Source organism: Nomascus leucogenys, chromosome 4, assembly GCF_006542625.1.
Source record: "Nomascus leucogenys isolate Asia chromosome 4, Asia_NLE_v1, whole genome shotgun sequence".
NCBI classification, from domain to species: domain Eukaryota; kingdom Metazoa; phylum Chordata; class Mammalia; order Primates; family Hylobatidae; genus Nomascus; species Nomascus leucogenys.
In genome coordinates, this window is record NC_044384.1 from 21,908,059 (window position 1) to 21,923,720 (window position 15,662).

Here is a 15,662-nt window from a genome sequence, read left to right on the forward strand (position 1 = left end):
AAGCCAGCCAAGGGCGGCGGGAAAGTGACGCTGGGTTGGAGAGGTGGGGTGTCGAGTGCGGCCCCCGGGGAGCTAAGAGCGGCTGCAGCAGCCAGGTCTCAGGCTGGGAGAGGCAAGGGGGTCGCAGGCTGGGCTTGGAAGACTGACAGGGGTGCCCATCTGACTCCAGGACGCACGGAGGGCGTGGGGCAGGAGCTGGACCTGGGCCGCCTCGGGCCGCCCCGGGGCTTGCAGTACAGCCCCTCTCCGCCCTAGGGGAGGGAAAGAGGGAGGGGAGAAGGCCGAGCCCGCCTCCAGCCCCAGCCCCAGCCGGGCTCCGCGGCAGCGGTCGCTGGAGGGAAACGAGAGGCACCTCCTCGAGCACAGAAACCAGTTTGGCCGGTCCGGCGGAGCGGAGGGAAAAGGGCGGCTGCAGAGGAAGGGTGCACGGACGCGGGGCGGGGAAAGGCGGAGGAGCCACTAGCGAGCCGCCAGAGCCGGAGGTGCCGCCGCCAACTAGACACGCTTCCCCGAGCCCCCGGCCAGCCCCCGTGCGCCATGCAGCGCTAGCGCGGCGGCCAGGGCTGGGGCTGGGAGGGCGGTGGCAGCTGCCAGGTGCGCAGCGAGCGCTCCGAGCGGCGCGCACCAGGCGGATGCCCCAGCCGGGGCCCAGCTAACGCCAGGTAAGCAGGGGTGCGGCGCCGGGGGCCCCCAGACCTTCCCAAGCCCGCTGGCCCGGCGGTGTCCTGCAGGTTCCCTGGCCTCTCCCGCCGCACTTTGGAGATGCGGGATGCGGCGGCAGCAGCTGTCCGCGCCCTCGGACTCCGGAGCCCGCACAGGTGGGATTTGGGTGGAGGTGCTGGGAGCCCTCGAGTCCTCGGGGACGGCGAGACACGGCCAGCTGGGCAGGCAGCGCTGCGGAGAGTTCCGTGGGGTTTTCACCTGCCTAGAGGAGGGAACTCTCAGGGTGTTTGGGTTCTTCGATCGGTAGCGACACACATGTCCGGGGGTTAAGCCAGGTAGGGCTTGCGGCTGCTTGGGGGATGCCGCTGGCTCCTGTGCGGTGGCTACCGCCCCTCTGGAAGACCCCGGTGACCGGGTTCTGCTGGGGCGCTCTTTGGGAGCAGATGCCAACGTGTCCGAAAAGGACTTGCGGGCCAAACGTATCTGACCGCGGCCCACCTGTCGGGAAGGATGGAGCGGGTGAGATCGCTCTCCTCCCCAGCTCCTGTGGCAGGGCAACACCTCTCACCCCCACTTCTCCAACTCCCTCCTTCTCCCCAAAGTGAAAGAAAAGTTCTGAAGTGTCCGCCCAACTTTTCCGAGGGAGGCGTGTGCCTGTGGTCCCTGCCCGGGGTTGGTGGCGGAGGGGGGAGGGGGGGCGGTGCTCGGAGCGCAGATCCGTGACAGTTGTACGGGGGAGACTGGGTTGCAGTAAGGATGCAAAATGGGGAAGAGGGATTGACACGCAAAAGTAAGGGGGACTTGGGCCGCGTTTCTGCCTGGTGAGTCCCCACTCAACCCTACCCGACCCCCTTGGCCTGCACGCGCTGCCCTTGGGGGGCTGCAAGCCCTTCCTGGGTAGCTCCCGACGCTGCCGGGTTCCTCTCCCGGAAACTGGACTCCCTGTTGGAGTGAGACAATATTCGCTCCCATCTTCCTGGTTGCATTGCCTTCAAAATTTTGCCACTACCCATGGAAAATTAAAAAAAGTAAAAACGAGTGGGATGTTTGGAGATCACCCGACACACGGTAGGTTATCGATGAAGGTTAACTGCTTTCAGGAACAACAGCTAAAAAAAACCAGGCGTGATAAAGCCTCCAGGGATAGTGAATACGAGCCCGTATAAATGGGGGACACAACAGCAAATGTGAAGTAGAAGCGCTAATTTTCATCGGCTAAGGAATACTTTTGTGTTAGACCTAAGATGCCATTCATTAATTCTGGGCCTATTGTTGAAGGCTTTATTAAACCCTATTATAAATGCACAGACCGTGCACAAGATGATTAATGCTTATTAGCTGATTACTTTCTGGGGGAGAAGTCACGCCTGCCTGCAGTTAACTCCTCTGAATTCTCTTAATGATTTTCATTATGTAGTGGAGCTTTCCTTGCTATAATTTTGGGAAAGAACATTAACCACTTTGTTCATTCGTCATTTTCCAGTGGCTGTATTTTAGTAACTTTTTGTGATTCTTTGTGTGGGTTATTAAGGGCCGAGCAAGACTGTTTTTGTTATTACTGTCCAACACAGATGCCACCTGTGTGAGGTCAGCTCTGGCTCCTTTCAAGTTTTCCTTATGGATTTTAAGGAACACACACACCTGTGTGCATATGTTATTACATCCTAGTGATAGAACTGGGAGAGGTTTTATTTTTTGTTCAATAGAAGTTTAAAAATAATAATGTGGTAAAGCAAATGGCTTAGCAAAAAGAAGTCTTCAGTGGTAAGGCAAGTTCAGGACTGATTTTATGTTTAATCTGGTTTTCAGTCTAGGGGATGTTAGTGCTAATGGAGTCACTACCAAATCTGGCTGTAGAATGTTCCTTTCCTTTCCTTCCGTCCATTCCTCTTTCCTCTTTCTTTTCCTTCCTTTTGAAGCAAGGAGTAGCAGAAAATATACGAATTTAGATGCCCACAGAATTCAGTTCTTTTACTTGTTAATTGTATAACCTTAAATGAATTCTTAAGTTTCTGAACCTCTGTTTGCTGCTCTGTTGAGGGGAGAAGATATCAATCTCTTTGGATTGTTGAAAGAATTAAATCAGAGAACATATGAATGTTCTTTATATATAGTCAGTGTTTGAATGTTGGTTTCTTACTTTATTAGAATGATATCTAAAAATACTATTATTGCAGGTATCTGGTATATTTTTAAGATTTTATTGCCTTACAAATTAAAATTCCATTTTAGTTTTTTATAAGCAGCATTCACAGAATGCAGGTAATTCTTACAACTCCAGAGAGATTTTTCCTAGTTACCTTTGCTCTTTAGTGTTGGTCACGGAAAAAGAAACCGATGCACTCATGAATGCAGAGGAACTTGCTTTTTAGGTACCAGAACAAGTTGTTTTCTGAAATTTTTTATACGTAAAATAAATAGAGACAGGGCCTTGTTATGTTGCCCAGGCTGATCTAAAACATCAGGGCCTTGTTATGTTGCCCAGGCTGATCTAAAACTCCTGGCCTCAAGCAATCCTCCTGCCTTGGCTTCCCAAAGTGCTGGGATTACAGGTGTGAGCCACTGTGCCTGGCCCCAGAACAATTTATGTCCCAAATCTCTCTAAAAAGAGATGCCTTTTAGATTGCTTAAGCACTTAATTTTAGAGTTTATTTCTACACTTGGTTCTAGTTTAGTCTCTGGAAAGTTTTTCTTAGTGGTGTCTTCAGGTATCTTGTGAGTTTTCAGGTCTGTTGACATTCAGTTAGATTAATTGTATTCATGCCTGTAGGTTTTTTGTTACTTATTAAGTAAAAATTAATTTGCTGCCAGAAGAGTGTTAATACCATAAAAAGAAGATAGGTTATCTTTTTTCATTCTGTTAACCAAGTTACTCCTGAATCCCCATTCCTGTGCCCAGCTAAAAGTAATGCCTAATCTAAGATCTTTTGAGGTCCTCTGTCACTGAAGACCTGGTATTGTGGAGGAAGATTATGAAAGCATATATACATGCATGTATGTAGATAGATATGAGCATGTATATATACGTGTGTATATGTATATATTAGTCTTGTTTCTCATTTTCTTTTTTTTTTTTTTTTGAGGCAGAGTCTTGCTCTGTCGCCCAGACTGGAGTGCAGTGGTGTGATCTCACTGCAACCTCCTCTTCGCTGGTTCAAGCGATTCTCGTGTCTCAGCCTCCCGAGTAACTGAGATCACAGGCATGTGCCACCGTGCTCAGCTAATTTTTGTATTTTTAGTAGAGACGGGTTTCACCATGTTGGCCAGGCTGGTCTCAAACTCCTGGCCTCAAGCAATCCACCAAAGTGGCCTCCCAAAGTGCTGGGATTATAGGCGTGAGCCACCGCACCCGGCCTCATTTTCTTAAAAAACAGATAACTTTTTATCATTTGAATCTTTAAGGCCATGTTAGTACTTTCCTTGATACTTATAAATGCATCGCACTTTTAAATAAATTGTTGCCCAACCCTTCCACAATGAGAAATATGTTTCATAACTGGTCCCTGCAAGCAGTCCAGAGGCAGCAGTGAAACAGAGGTTGCCAGCCTTGGAGTCTTTTGACCTGGGTTGGAACGCAGGCCTCATAGCTTCCTAGGTGCATAACCTAGGGCAAGTTACTTTGCCTCTCTAGGCTTCAGTTTCCTCATCTGTAAATGGGATAATAATAGTATGGCCTCACAAGGCTGTGTAATGAGTTCCAAATGAGATAGCTTAGGTAGAGGACTTAGCACACAGCTCAGTAAAAGGTAGTCATTAATACATTGTTGTGTTGTTGCTATGACGTTGTAAATATCACTCACCCAGCCATTGCCTTTCTCCTGGGCTATGTAGGAAACAGGAATCATTCTACAAGTTAGTATTTATTTAGCAAACATCAGTGCCCATTTGCACCAGGCACTGGAAAGACAGAGTTCCCCAGAGCAGGGGCAAGGTTGTTCTTAAGCCCTGGTGGCTCAGAGGACTAGGGTGCTCATTTGCCTCTTAACCTTGCAGGAGAACTTGTGAGGGGGCCTGGTTGCTGTCTCACCTGGGTGCTACCTCTTCCTGCACAGTAGAAGCCCGTGGAATGATCCTGATCCCCCTTTACCCCTCACATCGGTTGGTCTCTTCTCTCCCTCATCCTCCACGCTGCTGTTTTTCTATTTTTAATTTTATTTATTTATTTATTTTAGACAGGGTCTTGTTCTGTCACCCAGGCTAGAGGGGAGAGGCACGAACATAGCTCACTGCCACCTTGACCTCTTGGGCTCAGGTGATTCTCTCACCTCAGCCTCTCAAGTGGCTGGGACCGCAGGTGTGCCATAGTACACAGCTATTTTTTTTTCTTTTTCTTTTTGTAGAGACAGGGTCTCACCATGTTGCCCAGACTTCTTTGAACTCTTAGGCTCAAGTAGCTCTCCTGCCTGGGTCTTCCAATATGCTAGGATTATAGGTGTGAACCACCATGTCTGACCCACACTCCTGGTTTTTTTGTTTTGTTTTGTTTTTTAATTACTACCTATTTAAAACTCAACAGTTTCTGAACCCTGTGGCTTCTTGAAAGGCTCATTGCTCCCTGTGTGGTTTTCTTAGTTGTGGATCCTGGGTAGGCGTTGCTAATGACAGAGAACCTTGGTATGGCTCCTTTCATTCATTCATCTTTAGACTATGCTGGGGGAGTTACCTCTCTGCTTCATGGAAGTCTGTGGGGTTCACAGAGGGCCTGAGTTGGGTTTCTTCTTTGGTGAGAAAGCAAATCAGAGGCCTGGCGCGGTGGCTCACGCCTGTAATCCCAACACTTTGGGAAACCGAGGAGGGCGGATCACAAGGTCAGGAGTTTGAGACCAGCCTGCCAACATAGTGAAACCTCATCTCTATTAAAAATACAAAAATTAGCCAGGTGTGGTGGCATGCGCCCATAGTCCCAGCTACTCAGGAGGCTGAGGCAGGAGAATTGCTTGAGCCTGGGAGGCAGAGGTTGTAGTGAGCTGAGACCTTGCCATTGTACTCCAGCCTGGGCAATGGAGCGAGACTCCATCTCAAAAAGAAAGAAAGAAAGAAAGCAGATCGGGTGTTTGTTCTCTTCCTGCTTGGGACCTTGTCCCTCTTTGCATGGAGGGATGGTTTCCTTAGGTCCTGGGGGACAGCCCAGGCCACTTCCACTCTAAAGATCTGTGTTCTTTATCAGTCTTTCAATCTAGTATATTTGCATTTAATAGGTGACAAATGGGCCTGGAAGCTGTGGTGGGGATGGAGTGGGAAACCAGCTCTCAGTCTGACATTGACTCCTGGAGGGGAGGGTCACCTGTGTTCCTGGGCAGCCTTTCAGTGGCGAAGGCCACCATCCCCCGCAGCGTGATTGAGAAGCCTGGCACTTCTGCAATGAGTACTGTGGAGCCTGACCTTTGGCTAGTAGCTTGGTCTTTATTGACAGGGCTGTCATTTATGGCTTTGTTACTTTGCTGCTGAGTGGCTTTTGTTCTACTGGAGTTGCGGTTTGTTTGATTTAGTGCAGGTGGCTTTTGAAAACAGTTTTCTAACCTTTATTGAAATTGAGTTGCACTAGAAAATCCTCTTTGGAAACCCTCAGGCACCAAATACTGTCCTTCACTTAGTATGAGAATGTATATTCTTGCTGTTTAGAGAAGCTTCCATGGATTGGATGCACTATTTATTTTATAGAGTGTGGTGTGATTCGTGTACACATCCTTATTTTCTCTTCCTGGAACTTAGTGAGTTACTGACATGATCCTATGAGATTTCTGTGCATGATCTGTAGATCCAGAAGGAACACTTAACATTTTCTATAAGAACATAGCTAACACCTGTAATCCCAGCACTTTGGGAGGACAAGGCAGGCAGATCATGAGGTCAAGAGATCGAGACCATCCTGGCCAACATGGTGAAACCCTGGTGGCACACGCCTGTAGTCTCAGCTACTCCAGAGGCTGAGGCAGGAGAATCACTTGAATCCGGGAGGCAGAGGTTGCAGTGAGCTGAGATTGCACCACTGCACTCCAGCCTGGTGACAGAGCAAGACTCCGTCTCAAAAACAAACAAACAAACAACATAGGTAACCCTTTGGCTTGGGTGGTTTAAATATGCACTCACTTGGGGAGATGGGTAGGTTTTGTACATTTCATGCTGGGAAATAATGCCCCTATCTTTATACTGAAAAATTAAAGTATGAGTCCTCTAAGTCAGGCACTAGTAGCTGCTGTATCAACCTCCAGTTTTTGTTGTTGTTGTTGTTTGTTTTTTAATTTAGAGGCAGAGTCTCAAGATATTACCCAGGCTGGTCTCGAACTCCTAAGCTCAAGTGATTCTTGCCTTAGTCTCTCGAGTAGTTGGGAATACAGGCATGTGCCACTGCACCCAGCAACCTCCAGAACTTTTGTTACAATAAGGACTCTAAGTGTATGAAGTTCATCAGACTATAAAGATTGTAAGAATTAAAAGAAAATCTGTGCTCTGATTTGTACCAGTACAACTTTGAGAGGAGGAGAGGTTCCTCCTGATCTTGTCTTCTTGGCGTAGAAGTTTATTTCATGGGAGTTTTTTTATTTTTTTATTTTTTGAGATGGGATCTCACTCTGTCATCCAGGCTGGAATGCAGTGGTGCGATCTCAGCTCTCTGCAACGTCTGCCTCCTGGGTTCAAGTGATTCTCCTGCCTCAGCCTCCTGAGTAGCTGGGATTACAGGCATGGCCACCAGGCTTGGCTAATTTTTGTATTTTTAGTAGAGATGGGGTTTCACCATGTTGGCCAGGCTGATCTTGAACTCCTGACCTCAAGTGATCTGCCCACCTTAGCCTCCCAAAGCGTTGGGATTACAGGTGTGAGCTACTGCGCCTGACTTTTTTTTTTAATGTAAAATATACATAACATTTACCATTTTGATCCTTTTTAAGTGCACAGTTCAGTGGCATTAGGTCCATCACCACCATCCACCTTCAGAACTTTTCGTCATCTCAAACAGAAACTGTGCCCATGAAAGAGTAACTACCCCTTTCTTCCTATTTCCTGGTCCCTGTAACCTCCATTCTGCTTTCTCCATGAATTTGACTATTCTACAGTACCTCAGGTTAAGTGGAATCATGCAATATTTGCCCTTTTATGACTAGCTTATTTCACTAGTGTAATGTCCTTAAGGTTCATCTATGTTGTAGCATGAGTCAGAATTTCCTTCCTTTTTAGGGCTGAATAATATCCCATTGTATGCACATACCACATTTTGTTTACCCATTCATCTGTGATGGATATTTGAGTAGTTTTCACCTCTGGCTATTGTAATTTTTTCAATTAAAAAAAAATTTTTAAGACAAGGTCTCTCTCTGTTGCCCAGGCTGGAGTGCAGTGATGTGATCATAGCTTACTGCAGCTTTGAACTCCTGGGTTCAAGCCATCCTCCCACCTCAGCCTCCCAAATATCTGGGACTACAGGCACTCACCACCACACCCAGCTAATAAAAGAAAAAAAAATGTGTTTGTGTGTGTGTGTCTCGATATGTTGCCCAGGCTGAACTCCAGGGCTCAAGCTAGCCTCCTGCCTTGGCCTCCTAGTGTTGAAATGACAGGTGTGAGTCACCGCGCCTGGCCCACCTCTGACTATTGTGACTAATGCTGCCATGGACCTGGGCATGCACATATCTGTTTGTTCATGTCAGTTTTTGAGCCCCCCTTATTCAGTTTGGTAAAATGTATCCTTCATAAATAAGATGGGCAGGGCCACGTATTATAGTGTTTATTACCATGCTTTCCTCCGGAGTAGCATGGAAATAAGAATGCAGGGAATGTGGGAGGAGGGTGGTGTTGAAGACACCTGAAGGCAGCACGTGCCTCTCCTTTTCACTTGCAGCTGCTCTCACTGAGCTGGCGGTCATATGCCATTTTTCTTTCTTTCTTTCTTTTTTTTTTTTTTTTTTTTTGAGACGGAGTTTCGTTCTGTCGCCCAGGCTGGAGTGCAGTGGTGCAATCTCAGCTCACTGCAACCTCAACCTCTGCCTCCCAGGTTCAAATGATTCTCCTGCCTCAGCCTCCCAAGTAGCTGGGATTACAGGCATGCACCACCATGACCGTCATATGCCATTCTATCATCCAACTGGTCTGTGCTATGGGTGACTCTTTCCTCTGTGTCAGGGTGGGTGTAAAAGCCCGGGGTTGTAGCCCTACTATCTGGCCCTCTCTGCTAACCTCAGCCACCTTCCAGAGACGACATTCCATAGAATTGACTTTTTTTTTTTTTTAATGTCAGGTTGTTTTTCCCCTTAGGGTAGAATCCATGGCAAGGCAAAAGGTCAGTTACAGACTGTAGCACGGCAGAGTTATCAAATGTTCCACCTCTATAATAATGTGCTTATAGGTGTCTTGGTATAAAAGCCAGACGCCTTTATGTAATAATTAGAGTCTGTTAAAGACACCTTAATCTGTAGTTTCTAGAGAACAATAGACTCTCATATGAGTTTATACTCATACTGTGCCCTGAAAATTAGCCAAATAAGGATTTACATGTTTAAAAAGCAGGTTTTTAAAGTAAAACAAAACAAAACACACAAAAACTCATCAAAGCTTGAAGCCAACCAAAAATACTACTATCCCTAGGTGTCCACCCACTTTTCTATTTAATGACAACCACAGTCACAAAAAGAATATCGGGGTTAACATGGTTAATCTCTTGGCGATCTGATACTTTATTTGTGTAGTTCAACTGCATTAAGAGCATTTAGACTTTTGTCATCAGTCTTAGGCTTTCTGCCCTTGTGTAGAACAAGAAAATTCTTAAAAGTCAATTTGAGAACCTTAGGCTGTGAATGGTGATGTAAGTAGCAGCTAACGCGCCCTGAATCTTTGAGGTCACTGGGACCAAGAGAATGGGAGGGCAAGAGTGCAAGTTGCCATTGTAAATAGAGTGGCCAATGGAACCTCCTTGAGAAGGTCATATTTGAGCAAACACACAGGAGGAGAGAGGGTGACACAGGAAGTTCTGGGGAAAGAGTGGCCCAGACAGAGCGGACAGATAACTCGCTGCAGAGGCCCTAGGGTAAGAGTGCTTGCCTTACCTAGCTGTTCCTCCAATGAGTGAGTGGGGAAGGGAAGGAAAAGAAGGAGGTAAGGGCAGAAAGGAAGGGAGCCAGGTCTTGCAGGGCTTGCCAGGCTGTGTAAGGACTTTGGCTTTGATTTCTTGGAAGATGGCGGCTCATTGCAGGACATTGCTCCTTGGAGTGGTGTGATCTGTGTGAAGACCAGCCCAGGCAGAAGGCTCCCAATCCGGGAGTTCAAGCAGGAGGCAAAGCCAGGCAAGTGAAGGTGGAAGCTTTTCCCAGGGTGGTAGCATCCACCAGGATGGTAGCTGTGGGGCTGAGATGTCAGATTCTTGAGAAAGACAGAGGAGAAAGGACACAGAGAGAATGGGATCGGACACAGTCATACATGCAACTTTTATTTTGATATATCGAAATGCCACTAGGACTTCTGGACAGATGGGATGTGGGGTGTGAGAGAGAGAGGAGCCAAAGATAACTTTCTCGGCAGAACCTGGGTGGCAAAAGGAAATCTGAGTTTCAAACGCTGGAAATTTGCTGGGCTGTGTTCAGATCGCTTGCAACTAGGTTATAAAGAGGCTCCTCAGAAACATACATATAAGGCTTTGGTTCAGAGAACTTTGTGTTTACTATCAGCCTGTCTTCCTAGTTCGGGGGAAAGAGCATTGTTAGAAAAGAGACACGGTTTTCAGGAAACAGAGGACTTGCCTTCATTGACAGGAGGGCGGTCTGTAACCCACAGGCCGCCCTGCCAGGGCTGCTGTCGCAGCTATTGCCACTCACAAGCCCCTAGTCCCCCTCCCTATCCTGTTTGTCTTTTGCCTAATTGGGAGGTTAAGCTCTTTCCAGCCACTCCCCATCTCCATACACATGGATTTTTTGTTTTAAACAACTATATTGAGATCTAATTCATGTACCATACAATTCAGCCTTTTAAAATATACAATTCAATGGTTCTTAGTATATTTACATAGCTGTGCAACCGTTGCCACAATCTATGTTAGAACCTTTTCATCACCCCCTAACAGAAATCCTGTACCTTTTAGCTGTGCCTGGTTTATCGCCTTGTCCCTGCAGCCCCTGGCAGCCTCTCATCTATCTTCTGCTTCTATGGGTTTGCCGATTCTGGACATTTTATATAAATGGAATCGTATGATATGTGGTCTTTTGTGATCATCTTTTTACACTTAGCATAATGTTTTTCATGTACATTACGGTCAGGTGTGGTGGCTCACACCTGTAATCCCAGCACTTTGGGAGGCCGAGGTGGGCAGATTACTTGAACTCAGGAGTTCGAGACCAGCCTGGGCAACATAGCGAGACCCTGTCTCAATTTTTTTTAATTGTAAAAAAACAAAAAAATTAATAAAAAAATTCATCCATATTGTATTATTTGTCAATACTTAATTTCTTTATATTGCCAAACACACTAGCTACTTTTGCACGTGACACATTCTTCAAAAAAAGCACAGGCCATGGAAATGTGTGCTAGTTGCAAATAGACTGACATGTTATAAAAGGAATGTTTTGTGCCCAGAGAGCTACAAATATGTGTGTGTGGATGTAAGTATGCATTTGCTCACCTTCACAGTTGATTACACGGTCCACAGTGACTCTAAAGACAAGGGGCCTTCTGGTGGCCTAGTGATTTTCTTTCATTCAGTGATTCAACAATTACGTATTAAATACCCACTACATTGCCAGGTACTGGCAGTAAACAACAGTGAGGAGCAAAGCAGACATGCCCTTCCCCTCAGGGAGCTTACAGGGTTGTTGAGAGTGCGATGAGAGATAGAGACTGAACAAAATATTGAACAAAAGAGATATGAAACAACTTGATATTAGAATTATAATCTGTGATAAAGGCCTTAAAGAAAAATAAGATATTTCTAAGAGAATAATGAAGACCTACTTTAAAATGGCCTAGGAGGAACCCAGGCATCCACTGACAAATGAATGAATAAACAAAATTGGTGTACCCGTATGATTAGGACGTTTCTCAGCCTTACGAAGGAAGGAAATTTTCACTGAGCACGGTGGCTTATGCCTGTAATCCCAGCATTTTGGGAGGCCAAGGCTAGGGGGAATAACTTGAGGTCAGAAGTTCAAGACCAGCCTGGCCAACACGGCAAACCCCCGTCTCTACTAAAAATACAAAAATTAGCCAAGTGTAGTGGTGGACACCTGTAATCCCAGCTACTCGGGAGGCTGTGACACAAGAATCACTTGAACTCAGGAGGCGGAGGTTACAGTGAGCCAAAATTGTATCACTGCACTCCACCATAGACAGCAGAGTGAAACTCTGCCTCAGAAAAAAAAAAAAAGAAGAAAAAGAAAAAAGGAAGGAAATTTTACACATGCTACATGGATGAACTTTGAAGACATTGTGCTAAATGAAATAAATGAGACACAAAAGGACAAACAAATATTTTGTAATTCCACTTATACGAAGTGCTCAGAATAGTCAAGTTCATGGAGACAGAAAATTGAGCAGTGGTTGCCAGGGGCTGGGGCCAGCGGGGAATGGAGAGTTAGTTTTTAATGGACCCTGAGTTTCAGTTTGGGAAGATGAAAAATTTCTAGGGATGGGTGGTGGTGCTAATTGCAGAATCATGTGGACGCACTTAATATCATTTAGAAGGCTTTAAAGGCCGAACGCAGTGGCTCATGCCTGTAATCCCAGCACTTTGGGAGGCCGAGATGGACAAACTGCCTAAGGCCAGGAGCTCGACACCAGCCTGGCCAACATCTCTACTAAAAAATACAAAAATTAGCCAGGTGTGGTGGTGCGTGCCTGTAATCCCAGCTACTCGGGAGACTGAGGCAGGAGAATTGCTTGAACCAAGGAGGCACAGGTTGCAGTGAGTGGAGATTGCACCACTGCACTGCAGCCTAGGCAACAGAGCAAGACTCTGTCTCAAAAAAATAAAATAAATAAAATAAAATAAAAGTAGTTAAAACGGTAAATTTTATGCTTTGTCCATTTTACCATAATTTTAAAAATGGCCCAGGGAGTGGGGTCTCTTGAAGGACGTTATACTTAAGTTGAGACCTAGAGGATAAGAAGGTACCAGTCAGGGGAAGAGTGGTCCAGTCAATGGGAACCACATGTGCAAAGGCCCTGGGGTGGGTGAGAGCTTAGTGCTGTGCTCTAGGAATTGTGAGAGGCCAGAATACTGGGTGTGACATGATGCTGGGGCTACCATGGGATGAGGGAGGCTGGCACCAAACTGCAGAGAACCTGATAGGAAGTCACTAACATTTTTAAGCAGCAGAGTGATGTGATTTGATTCCTGGTTTTGTTTGATAATCCAGAGACTGCGATATGGGGAATGGGTTGGTTGTTGGTGGGGGATGGGGGCGGGGGCAGCGAATGAGGCCAGAAGCAAGGAGAGGAAATCTGGGCGCTGCAGTGTCCATGAGAAGGAGAGGATGGGGGTTTGGGCCCGATGACGGGAGTGGGGATGACAAGTGGAAGGTAGGAGCCGCACTTCACAAGGGGAATCCTGGTCTTGGTGATGGGTTGGATTTGAAGATGTAAAAGAAGAGAATTGTCAACAATTTTCAGATTTCTGACATAAGCGACTAAACGTGATGGTGTCACTGAGACCGAGGAGTAGTTTTAGAAGATGAACGTAGCTTCGATCATGTTTAGTTTGTGTTGCTGGGACACCTAGGTGTGGTCGGGGGTCAAGCATTAGTGATTCAGAAGTCTAGGTTGGAGACACAATTTTAGGAATTGCAACATAGGATTGGGTTTAAGGAGCTGTTTGGGATGCTGGAAACGCTTCGGAAGCCAGTGCTTCCTGTCGTTGGTATCGGCCTTTTAGTTTGCACTAATTTATGTAAAATAATCAACTATTTTTTGGCAACAAAGAATGTACATGTGAGCAAAAAAAAGCATTTGTGCAAAGTCACAAGCCCTGCTTTATGGACAAAGATGACAGGGTGGAGGGCTGATACAGGGTTGCCTAGCGGACAGGACCACCATACATGGCTCAAAACGTTCTCAGATGTGGGAAAGGGGCGCTTTGTATGGTATAGGAACTTGCTAAAGCCAGGGAATTTCTTGTGGAAAACCGACTTTTAAAATTGGCTTGTGTGGCCTGACTTGAAAACCAAATCACTCTTTTCATGTGTGTAGGGTAGTATAACAAAGTGGTGCTGCTTTTGTGCTCAGTGTGCTGTATTTCTACATGTTGTATTGATCCACTTAGTCCCGTGGTGTATTAATTTCCTGGTCTCTTTTTGCAAGCAAAGGAATTATAGCTTGCCTGAAGTCTCAGAACTAGTAATTGACAAAACCAGAAATTGCAGTCGTGTTTCCAGACTCACAAGGCGAGGGTTCTTTCCGAGACCTCACAGCTGAAGGTTGGAAAATCGATCCAAATGACTCAGAGATAGGGTTGCCAAATTTAACAAATAAAAATACAGGACACAGTTCAGTTTGAATCTCAGATAAACGATGAGTAATTTTTTTGTGTGTAAGTGTGTCCTATGCAATGTTTGGGACTGACTGACACTAAAAATGATGTGTTCTTTATGTTAATGTCAAATATAACTCTGTGTCCTATATTTCATCTGGTAACCCACCCAGAAATGAACTCTTGGGCCGGGCGCGGTGGCTCACGCCTGTAATCCCAGCACTTTGGGAGGCCGAGGCGGGCGGATCACGAGGTCAGGAGATGGAGACCATCCTGGCTAACACGGTGAAACTCCGTCTCTACTAAAAATACAAAAAATTAGCCAGGCGCGGCGGCAGGCACCTGTAGTCTCAGCTACTCGAGAGGCTGAGGCAGGAGAATGGCGTGAACCCGGGAGGCGGAGCTTGCAGTGAGCCTAGATAGCGTCACTGCAGTCCGGCCTGGGTGAAAGAGCGAGACTCTGTCTCAAAAAAAAAAAAAAAAAAAAAAAGAAATGAACTCTTGGAACACAAAATCATTTGTAATTTGTGGACTTCCTGTATATTCAAGCTCCTTATAGAAACTCCTGGATCTGCCAAGCATTTTGTTTTATTTGGGGGTGTGAGTGGGAGGGGGATTGATTTTCCTATTCTCCTAAAAGGGCTGTGTTGTGATATTTTTTCCATCTTTAATATCTATGATTTGTAATAAACAGCAGCCCGGTTTTGGGAAACAAGCCCAGGAGATGTCAGCTCTGGTGAGTCACTGAATGGGTTGGCTGACCTCAGCTAATAATAGCAATTCTTTACATTTTTAAAGCACTTTATAGTTTTAAAATCTCCTCATTTGGGAGTTGGCAGGACAGGAATTATCCCCATGGAACAGATGAGAAACACAAGGGAAGCAGGGTTTGGGGGAGTGGGTGGTGCCAGGAACTGGGTTAGGGTACTCTTTTCCTAACTTTTAGTTCAGTGATGAGCAGTTAATTTTCTTTTCTTTTCCTTTCTTTCTTTCTTTTTTTTTTTTTTTTTTGAGATAGAGTCTCGCTCTGTCACCCAGGCTGGAGTGCAGTGGTGCAATCTCGGCTCACTAGGACCTCTGCCTCCCGGGTTCAAGCGATTCTTGTGCCCCAGCCTCCCAAGTAGCTGAGATTACAGACGGGCACCACCATGCCTGACTAATTGTTTATATTTTTGGTAGAGATGGGGTTTCACCATGTTGGCCAAGCTGATCTCAAACTCTTGGCCTCATGTGATCCTCCCGCCTTGGCCTCCCAAAGTGCTGGGAGTCACCATGCACAGCCAGTTAATTTTCTAAGCTCCGATTTTTTTCGTGCTTCAAATGATGGACCTGATGTTTTATAGGATACCCTCTCATTGTAATTCCATGCCTCTCTGTGATCTCATTTGTCATAAGCTTCCAGTTTTTAAAATTTACAGGTTGTAAATCATTTCAAGCTTTGTAGGTCCAGATGACAATAAAATATATGTGTTTCTGGTAGCAGGGGTATACAATAGGTTTTATTTTGTTCATTCCATATTCAGTTTGTCTTGTTTTACAGATGGATCTCGCTCTG

General features: G+C 46.0%; 1 protein-coding gene across 1 annotated transcript in view; it reads left to right on the forward strand.

The window, feature by feature from the left end:
* The first annotated feature begins 344 nt into the window (after positions 1 to 344).
* ATP8B1 (ATPase phospholipid transporting 8B1) overlaps positions 345 to 15,662 on the forward strand; it is a 145,887-nt gene continuing 130,569 nt past the window's right edge. Inside the window, exon 1 of the mRNA XM_003264274.4 lies at positions 345 to 662. The gene's annotated coding sequence lies outside the window, so the exon portion shown is untranslated. The remainder of the gene's footprint in view (positions 663 to 15,662) is intronic.